This window comes from Macaca thibetana, chromosome 1, assembly GCF_024542745.1.
Source record: "Macaca thibetana thibetana isolate TM-01 chromosome 1, ASM2454274v1, whole genome shotgun sequence".
Lineage (NCBI taxonomy): Eukaryota > Metazoa > Chordata > Mammalia > Primates > Cercopithecidae > Macaca > Macaca thibetana.
In genome coordinates, this window is record NC_065578.1 from 174,565,616 (window position 1) to 174,575,967 (window position 10,352).

General features: G+C 35.2%; 1 pseudogene; it reads right to left on the reverse strand.

The window, feature by feature from the left end:
- Nucleotides 1-2,943: 2,943 nt before the first annotated feature.
- On the reverse strand, nucleotides 2,944-3,641 carry LOC126960854 (40S ribosomal protein S3a-like; annotated as a pseudogene).
- Nucleotides 3,642-10,352: the final 6,711 nt, after the last annotated feature.

Consider the following 10,352-nt stretch of genomic DNA (forward strand, 5'->3'; position numbering starts at 1 on the left):
CATACAATCATCTCAATAGATGCAGAAAAAGCATTTGACAAAATTCAACATGTATTCATGACAAAATCTCTCAACAAACTATGCCTAGAAGGAAAAATACTTCTAAATAATAAAAGCCATGTATATCAAACCAACAGCTAACATCATATGAAATGGGGAAATGTTGAAAGCCTTTCATGTAATTACTAGAACAAGACAAGGATGACCACTTTCAGCATTCATGTCAAGCAAAGCACTTAAAGTCCTAGCCAGAGAAATCAGGCAAAAGAAAAATAAAGGGCGGGTGGGCATAGTGATTCACGCCTGTAATCCCAGCACTTTGGGAGGCTGAGGTGGGTAGATCACCTGAGGTCTGGAGTTCAAGACCAGCCTGGACAACATGGTGAAACCCCATCTCTAACTAAAAATACAAAAATTAGCTGGGCATGGTGGCACATGCCTATAATCCCAGCTACTCAGGAGGCTGAGGCAGGAGAACTGCTTGGGTCTAAGAGGCGGAAGTTGCAGCGGGCCAAGATTGCGGCATTACACTCTAGCTTGGGCGACAGAGCAAGACTCCATCTCAAGAAAAAAAAAAAAAAAAGAAGAAGAAGAAGAAGAAAGGGCATCCAAATAGAAAAAGAGACAGTCAAATTGTCCCTCTTTGCTGATTATATGTGTTATATCTGGAAAAACCTAAAGACTCCACCAAAAATATCTTATATTTGATTAATGAATTCAGTAAAGTTGCAGGATAGAAAGTCAACCTACAAAGACCAATAGCATTTCTTTCTCCCTTCACTACCCTTCCCTTCTCTTCTCTTTTTCCCTTCCCTTCCCTTCTCGCCTCCCCTCCCCTCTGCTCCTGTCCCCTCCCGTCCCCTCCCTTCTCCTCCCCTTCCATTCCCTGAAAGCACAATCTTAGCATCTCAGCTCACTGCAACCTCCACCTCCCGGGTTCAAATTATTCTCCTGCCTCAGTCTCCTGAGTAGCTGGGATTACAGGCATGTGCCACTATGCTGGGTTGATTTTTGTATTTTTATCTTAGTGGAGATGTGGTTTCACCATGTTGACCTCAAGTGATCTGCCCACCTCGGCTTCCCAAAGTGCTGGGATTACAGTTGTAAACCACTGTGGCCAGATCAGTAGCATTTCTATACATTAGTAAGAATGTAGCTGAAACAATCAATAAGCTAATCTCACTTATAAAAGCTGCCAAAAATATTCCTGGCAATAAAATTAACAAAGGAGGTAAAATAGCTTTATTAGGAAAATAAACAAAATGCTGATTAAAGAAATTGAAGGGAACACCAAAAAATAGAAAAGCTTCTTATGGTTATGGAGCAGAAGAATTAATGTCACTAAAATGATCATACTGCTCAAAGCAATCTACAGACTTAATTCAATCTCTATAAAAAATGCTCACATTCTTTTACACAAAGGTAAAAAAAATCTAGAACTAGTACAAAGCAACAACAACAAAAAAACCCAAATAACCAAATCAATCCTGAGCAAAAAGGAGATATCTAGAGGCATCATATTAACCTAACTTCAAAATATATTACAAGATTATAAGGCCATCATAATCAAAGCAGCACAGTATTGGTCTAATAATAGATACATAGACCAATGGAACAGTATAGAGAACCCTGAAATAAAGCCACACATTTACAACCAACTGATCTTTGACAAATCGGACAAAAACTTACACTGGGGAAAATACACTCTCTTCAATAAATGTGCTAAGAAAATTGGTTTCAGAAGAATAAAACTGAACTCTTATCTCTCATCAGATAGACATTAACTCAAAATAAATTAAAGATTTAAATATAAGATCTGAAAGTATAAAAATACTAGTAGACAACTAAAGCAAAACTCTTCTGGACATTGGTCTAGGCAAAAAATTTGTTACTAAGACCTCAAAAGCACAGGCAACAAAAACAAAAATAGACAAATAGAAAGGACTTAATTAAACTAAATAGGTTCTACAAAGCAAAATAAATAACCCAGGGTGAAGAAACTATCTGTTGAATGTGAGAAAATATCTGCACACTATTACTCTGACAGGGGGCTAATCTTTATAATATTTGAGGAACTCAAACATCTCAATAAATTACAAAAAAATTCCCAATCTGTTTAAAAAGTAAGCAGAAGACATGAATAGACATTCTGAAAAGAAGACATACAAATGGCCAACAGGTATAAAAAAAAATGCTTCATATCTCTAATCATCAGATAAATGCAAATGAAAAATGAAAGAGATATCCTCTTATTCCAGCCAGAATGTCTATTAGGCATCTAAAAAGACCAAAAAATAACAGATGATGGTGAGAATGTGGAGAAAAGGGAACTCTTAAATACAATTGGTGGGAATGTAAATCAGTACAGTCACTATGAAGAATAGCAGGGAAATTTCCTGATTTCTAAAACTAGAATTACCATTTGATACAGCAATGCCACTACTAGATATCAACCCAAAGGAAAACAAACTAATAAATCAAAGTGACACCTGCACTCACATGTTTATTGCAGGGGCACTTAAAATACCAAATACACATCAACCTGAGTGTCTACCAACAGATGAGTGGGTAAAGAAAATATGGTACATATACACAATGAAATGTGACTTGGCCATTAAAAAGAGCAAATTAATGTCATTTGCATCAACATGGATGGAACTGGAGGTCATTATCCTAAGTGAAATAAGCCAGGCACAAAAAGAAAAATATTTCATGTTCTCACTTATGAGTTAAAAAAAAAGATGATTACATAGAGCTAAGGAGTGGAAAGATAGATAACAGAATAGATAACAGACTGAGAAGGGTGAATTGAGGGTAGAGAGGAGACTAAAGAGAAGTAGGTTAAAGGGTATAAGAACGTATAGTTAGATAGAAAATTTAAGGTCCATGTGTTGTTTTTATCACAAATGGGACTTTTTATTTACACTATTAAAAGTCTCAACCTTAAACAGATTCTTGGAAGAGTTGGTCATACCCATAAACTTGTTAAACTTTAGCAACTATCTCATCCACAGTAGCTTTTCCGGAACTACTGCCTTCACCATGAAGCTCCATGAGTTTCCCAATTCAAACCTGGGCTCCTTCAGCATTTTTACTTTTCTAAAAAAGACATCATGGCGAGGATAAATAGATTGACAAGGCTTTTCTTACATAGTTTCCAATTCTGTATGGAATCAATTTACTGGCCACTTCTTTCAAGTCATTTGTCGCTCTTCTCAGGTCATGATTTCCATCACCTTTTTCTGGATTTGGTGGACCCATTGGTGCTGATCCTAAGACGTCTCATAACTAATTTTTGCATGTTTTAGTAAAACCAATACAGAACAGATAAAACAAATTCACATCAATAGTCTTCACATTGAAAGAAACTTTAATCATGGTCTGCCAATTTTTACTGTGGAACACATTTTATCACGGGTAAGATTCATGCCATAGAAGTTAGGAAGTTTTTGACATGAACATCTTCAGGAATCAGCTTGAATTTTCCAAATTCAACTTCATTATTCTGCAGATCAGCAAGACTCACTTCAAACACATGACCCTTGATGCTGTCAGATGGTATTATTTACTTGAGCTCTGGTGACTAGTGTCTTTCCGATATTTCTTATATTGAACATAACAGGTGCTTTTACATCACACCATTTTTCTTAAAAAATGGATCAACCATTCCTCCTTGGCTCCTTTTTGCAACCTTTTGTGAGGTGCTTGTTTTTGCCAGCCATCATGATGCTGCTCAGAAAGCCAGAAAGACTAAAATTGATACTTGATAGTAAAGTAGGGTGAATAGAGTTAACAAAAATATATTGTACACAGGTGATGAAAACCCTACATGTCCTAGCTTAATCACTAATTACATACATGTGACAAACTTTTACATGTTCCTCCTAAATTTGTAAAAAAAAAATGTAAAACTTTAAAAAGGAGTAAGAAAGAATAGAAAAGTAAAAAATTAAATATTTTCATTATGCCTATTATGTATGCACTATCTGTGCTTTTTCAAAGCAAGAGGTAGCAAAGTGGTATGCTTAAGAAGTAAACACCATTACTGAGATGCAGAAATAAACCTAGGGCCTTTAGGCGTAGCCAAGTCTTCATGCCTTGATACTTTTCTACTGGTGCCAGAAAAACACAGGCCATCATTTTCAAGTGTATTTATGGCCAACTATATGACTTTACCATTTAGACAACATAGTTAAAATTTAGAAAAGAAAGTAAACATCCTAAGATTGTATCTACATATAATATTCAGTATTACCTTTCTATATCAATATTTCTGTTATGAAAAAAAGAGAACAACCCGAATCACATTACTATGGGCTCAAGAAATTACTTCCCACATTCTCAATTCATACTCTGGAACTGGCAAACGTTGTTATACAGATGATCACAGCATCTGCTTAATGTGAGGCATCACAACGTACTCCATATATATGTATAATTATTATGTAATTATTCCATATCAATTAAAAGCAAAACCTTAAAAAAGTGAAAACACACTCACACACACATAAACCACATATAGAACCTTTATTAAGTAGGATTTGATAATTGATTAAATGTGGGATGTGAATGAGAAGGAGACAATATCTATGCCTGTCATTTTGCTGTTGAGAATAAAGGTGGTGCGTGGTAGAGAAAAATAAATACCAGAAGACAGCAAGATTGCAGGCAATAAACATCTCAAAATTCTGTTATCAATGCTTTTCTAAAATATGTTGATAATTTGGGTACAGAACCTAAAAGATGGCCGGGCTCGGCGGCTCACGCCTGTAATCCCAGCACTTTGAGGGGCCGAGGTGGGTGGATCACAAGATCAGGAGATGGAGACCATCCTGGCTAACACGGTCAAACCCCATCTCTACTAAAAATACAAAAAATTAGCCGAGCGAGGTGGCGGGCGCCTGTAGTCCCAGCTATTCGGGAGGCTGAGGCAGGAGAATGGCGTGAACCCGGGAGGCGAGCTTGCAGTAAGCCGAGATCGCGCCACTGCACTCTAGCCCCGGCGACAGAGCAAGACTCCACATCAAAAATAAATAAATAGTAAATAAATAAATAAAAGAAACCTAAAAGACATGTGTAGTGTGAAAGTAGACAGTTAATAGTGACATATCTAGAGATAGTATTTGGAGATTCAGAATAAGAAGGCCATAAAGAGTGAATCGTAGAAAGAGAAAAGGACACAGTACAGAACCCTCCAGGTAAAAGACTGACAAGAAATAAACAGATTCAAGTTATAGAAGGAAAATCAGGGGGATGTGGTGTCAATGAAACGAAAGAAAATAGTGTTCTCCAAATACAGAAATTGTCAAGTATATCAAACATAACTCAAAGGAAAAGCAAAGTAAAAGTCAAAGTGTATATATTGAATTTAGTGTCATGGAGATTCTTTTAGATTGGATTCCTCTTAAAAGCTGACCCAGCAATAAGGACGTGGAGGGCAAATAGTATATTTGAATAGGGATTCAAGCAATTTCCAGTTGGAAAAAAAGAAAATATAATCCAAAAAGGAGAAATACCCCTAAAGCGTGGGTTAAGGTGTAGATTATCATTGTGGGCAACGAGGGCTTCATCCAGCAAGGGGGCCTCTGAGATATCATGGAGATCATGCCCCAGAATGGTCTGACTGAGGGAGAGGAAAGCCTGGACACAGATGTATGGTCTCTCTTCCCTCTGCTATTGAGAAGTCTCATGAATAGAGTAAATCTCTTGCACTTTTGAGCTGTCCTAGAAAGGAGCAGAGCAACTTTATGCGACATAGGAGAATGGCACCAGGATAGGCACTGGGGAGTCACGAGCATTTGAGTTGGGAATGTGTCAATCATTTCATTGCAAAAATTGATCCTTATTAAACACTAATATTAATGAAATGGAAACAACAGAGAATAAGAAAATAAAACTATACAAAACTGAGTATCAGTATAGAATGTTCTCTGAAAATGGAGGCATGCATGAGATGCAGAGCATTAGTGGAAGAAATAGATTAATATTGCAATGAATATAATAACTAATGTTTATTTTAAAATTTCTATGTGCTAACAATTATGTAAATGAGAAGCAAAATCCTTATAACTTTCTAGAAAGCTTTTATGCTTTATGCAATATGAATAATAAATAATTTGGTTAGTGAACTAACAAAATCAACAAACAAATATCATTTTTTTTTGCATGGTAAACTCAATCAAATTCATCTACTTTCCATCTTGTAAAAGTGTACGAAATCAAGGTATTTTCTAATACACTAAACAAAAGAAAGTATATTGAATGAAGTCTATTTTTGTTTGTTCACATATTAAGAATAGTTTATCTAAAATTTTACTTGGTTAATAACAAAATCTATTTTTATTCAACCGTGGGATTCATTAACATTTTACTCAGTATTATTATATACATAAAACTATAAACAGCCATAAGGGAATAAAATGTATCCTGTATTTATTTTTTACAAATTTCACAGTAAGAGGTAGGAAAATGGTAAAATGTATACAGTTGCAGTTAGTTAAATTTTTGAGGCTTTGTTTCTACTTGAAAGTGACACCTAGGTATTGTAAACTTCTCAAGAGACCATTTTACAACAAGAAACTCTTGTATTTACCTATAAAAATCCAGTGTCAGATACGTAGTTTCTTGTACTGAACATCAGAGAAACTAGATATGCTGTCAGACAGTATTTGTGGTGGTAAGGATGAATGGATAAAGTCTCTTGGGCCTCCTTTTTTGTCAGTTATTTCTAAGTTTTTCTTAGCTGTGTCTGACAGTGTTGTAAGTCCTTTCATCTTGTTAAAGCTTTCGCGGAAAATAACTTGTTAAAACTACCACTCAACTCTGATAAGCAAAATAGTACTTTTGTTAATAATGCTTAATAATAGTCTTGTATTTCACTCCAGCCTAGGCGACAAGAATGAAACTCCATCTCAAAAAAAAAAAAAAAATCTTGTATTTAAAAATATGATACACTTTGTAATTTTTAAATAGTAATGACTTGTGGTCATGAGCTCATAACTGACTTAGCATATTCATTGATAGCTTGCTGTTTTTAAGGTGCATAGATGCCCATAACATTTTGAGCTAAGTTATCAAAACTTCTTGAAGGGAAAGAAAAAGATGCTTTGGATCAAATACAGCGTCGAAATATGTAGCCCCCCCGCCCCATGGTGATTGGACCAATTGCATGACCCCCTCCTTATAGGAACAAGGGGAAAGCCCTGGTTCCTTTGTTACATCAGAAATCCAGACCACAGATCTCAGAGGTGGTCTCATGGCTGCTATCCCTTTAAGAGTACCTGGAAATGAACAGCCAGTAGTTGGGCTCAAGCAATAGGAAGTGAAAGTACATTTTCAGTGTGGTGACCATGTCTACAACAATCTTCACAGCAGGTAAAATGAATATTTTGTGGAAATGCAACTGAATAAAGACAAAATTGAGAGGAAACGATAAAGTTAATGAAAATAAAAACATTACAAGAATGGACTGAAATAAGGACTTTTTCGTAGTCAAGGAGCTTAACAAGCAATCTAGGAAACATCTGACAAATACCAAATCTGGAGGCTTTGGTCAAGATGCATTCTCCTTCCTTGCTTCTGTGATCACCAGTTTTAGGGAACAATTCTTTGTAAATGTTTTTGTTTCTTCAAGGCCTGGGCTTTCTGACCAAAAAAGCACTGGCAAGCCTTAGCAATTGATAGAGTATTACTCCACAGAGACGAAAAAACTCACCTGCCCTAGAGTCATTTTCTCACATCCCAGGGCAGTAAAACTCTAGGCATCTTTCTTTCAGTTAAGGGGAGGTTGGGCCCACACACCAGTTGCTGTCTGTGAGGTCTGGATCACATAACGGCAGGGTTCCTGTGACGCACAAATGACTGGACATTTGGCTCTCACTGTGTCACTCCATGAGGGAGAATCAGGGTTTGGGGGAAAAAGGCACTCTGATTCTCCATGAGCGATAAACTGTTTGTTTTCTGATCCAGACACTGTGTGTTTCCTAAACACACACACACACACACACACACGCACACACACACATACTCTTTTAACAACCACTCGCATAGGAGTTCTGTACTTGGTTCCTTACTCTGCATTGCCTTTCAGTGTTGCCTGTGTCCGATCTGATCTGCTGTTTCATCACCTTTACTCCAGATCCACTTCTTGACCTAGGTCCTCTGCAACCCCCAGTTTTAAGCGCCATGTTCTTGACCATATTCAGCACAATCTTGTGCTTGGATTTATCAGTCCTCTTCATACTCCTTCTATAACCCAGGGAACTCTGATTTTAAGCCCTGATTTCAGACAAACACCCAGTACTTGAAAGGCCTTATTATGAAAATGAGGTATATTATCATTGGTTGTATGGCCAAGAAAGACATTTGAGCTTCCTGAATCTTAATTGTATTAATTTTCAAAGGGGGATGATAATACTTACTTTTCTGCTAAGATAGTAAAGTACATGTGAAGAATAAATGAGATGTTTTTGTGTACAAATACATTGTAAACTCTGAAACATTAAACAAAGAGTTCTTATGATAATTAATATCATCATGTCAAACCTACAAATAGTTGCCCTAAAACTGACATTCTCATTTGCTAACTTTTCTTGTGCTCCATTACATAAATTCTAAGACTTATAGATGAAAGTGAGGACCAATAGTGGAAATAAAAAATGTGGAAAAGATAGGGTCTAAAATAGTATCAAAAATGTTTAGGAAAATACTAGGAATCTCATGTTAATTTTTTATTAATGTCTTCATTTTATGTACTATATTATGATTTATAAATTATTTTCATATAGTAATAAATGTGTATAATTTTAAATAACTATAGTTGATCAAAGCATCCTACTTAACAGGTTGTATATCAAAACTGTTTGCAGCTCATCTGATATAAAGAAGTACAAAGATCTGATTTGTATGTTTTAATATACTGCTGTTAGAAACAGACTGCTGTTAATAGACTGTTGTGTGTTTTAATAGACTGCTGTTATGGAATCAAACTACCTTAAAATATGTGTAACCATCTAGATAATAATCTATACCTCTCATTTAGGAATATATTCAAGAGAATAAAGAGAGATAAGAATGAAGAATTATACTTAAGAATGTTTATTGTGATGCTATTTGTTAACACTTGGAAGAAAAATAAAACAAAATAGTCAACAAAAGGGAAATGGATAAGTAAACACTATTATGTAGTTAAGCTTATTAAAAGCAAATAAAATTCAATTTTATAAAACACAGGTTATTAAAAGAAAATAAAATTTCAATTTTGCTTTTAATAATTATTATAAACAATATTTATGAACCCAGAAGACTGTTCCAAAAACACTTCAATAGAAAAATAAAAACATGACTACATATAATTAGGTAAATACACACACTTACATATATATCTCTCTCTCTATATGTGTGTATATGTGTATATACATGTGTATATACATGCCTTAAATTGTTATAAGTAGTTATGTTTAGAAAAGCTATATCCACTTGTTTGTTACTTTATTATCCATGTCATGAAATTATGAGAATTTCTCTAAATATCTCTCAATATGATATGGCAAAATATTTATGTTAAAAAGTTTCTCAAAATGTTATTCATTGGAGTTGTTGCATAAATACTGAATCTTCCAGAGTTCCTCAAGATCAAGCTGCTGTTGGGAAGACTCCTCTGATAACACAACACTGGCTTCCCTCTCATACTGCTACTTCACTGCTGGTGTAGTCTGGGCTCAGTCCCCAGATACACTCCTTTTTCTCAAATCTTTGTATCTGGCTCTACTAGAAAATTGCAAATTCAGATATGTGATCAGAATTATAAGGTGGAAAGATAGATGCTATATCCAGGACTACTCCAGATTTTACTTGGATACACCATTCTTTTCTAATATGTATTATTCCTTGACAGTTTCACCAATAATGTATCATTTACATGAATATCAGTACATATATCCATCAACTACATAAATATTTCTTTAAAATTAATATATTCAGCTCTATTCTCTTTCTTGAGATTGAAACTTATATACTATTTCACTGGACAACCTTTTACAATACTTTTACAAATCTATATTCACCTGAAATGACATGCCCAAAATTAAATTTTTAACTCCATTTTATCTCTAAGATGTGTTCCTCTGCTTGAATCCCCTAATTATCTTATAAGGTGTTACTTTTACTCACGTATGTACTATATTTATTTTGCACTCATATTTGATACATCTTTTGCTTCTGCTTATTCAGGTGTCTGACCAAACAACAGCATATCCTTCTATATTTCTCAAGTGTGGAGTTAGATAATATGCCACATTAAAGTAACCATAGGAGAGGTTGCTTTAGTGAGTAATTACCTGGTTATTGACTTT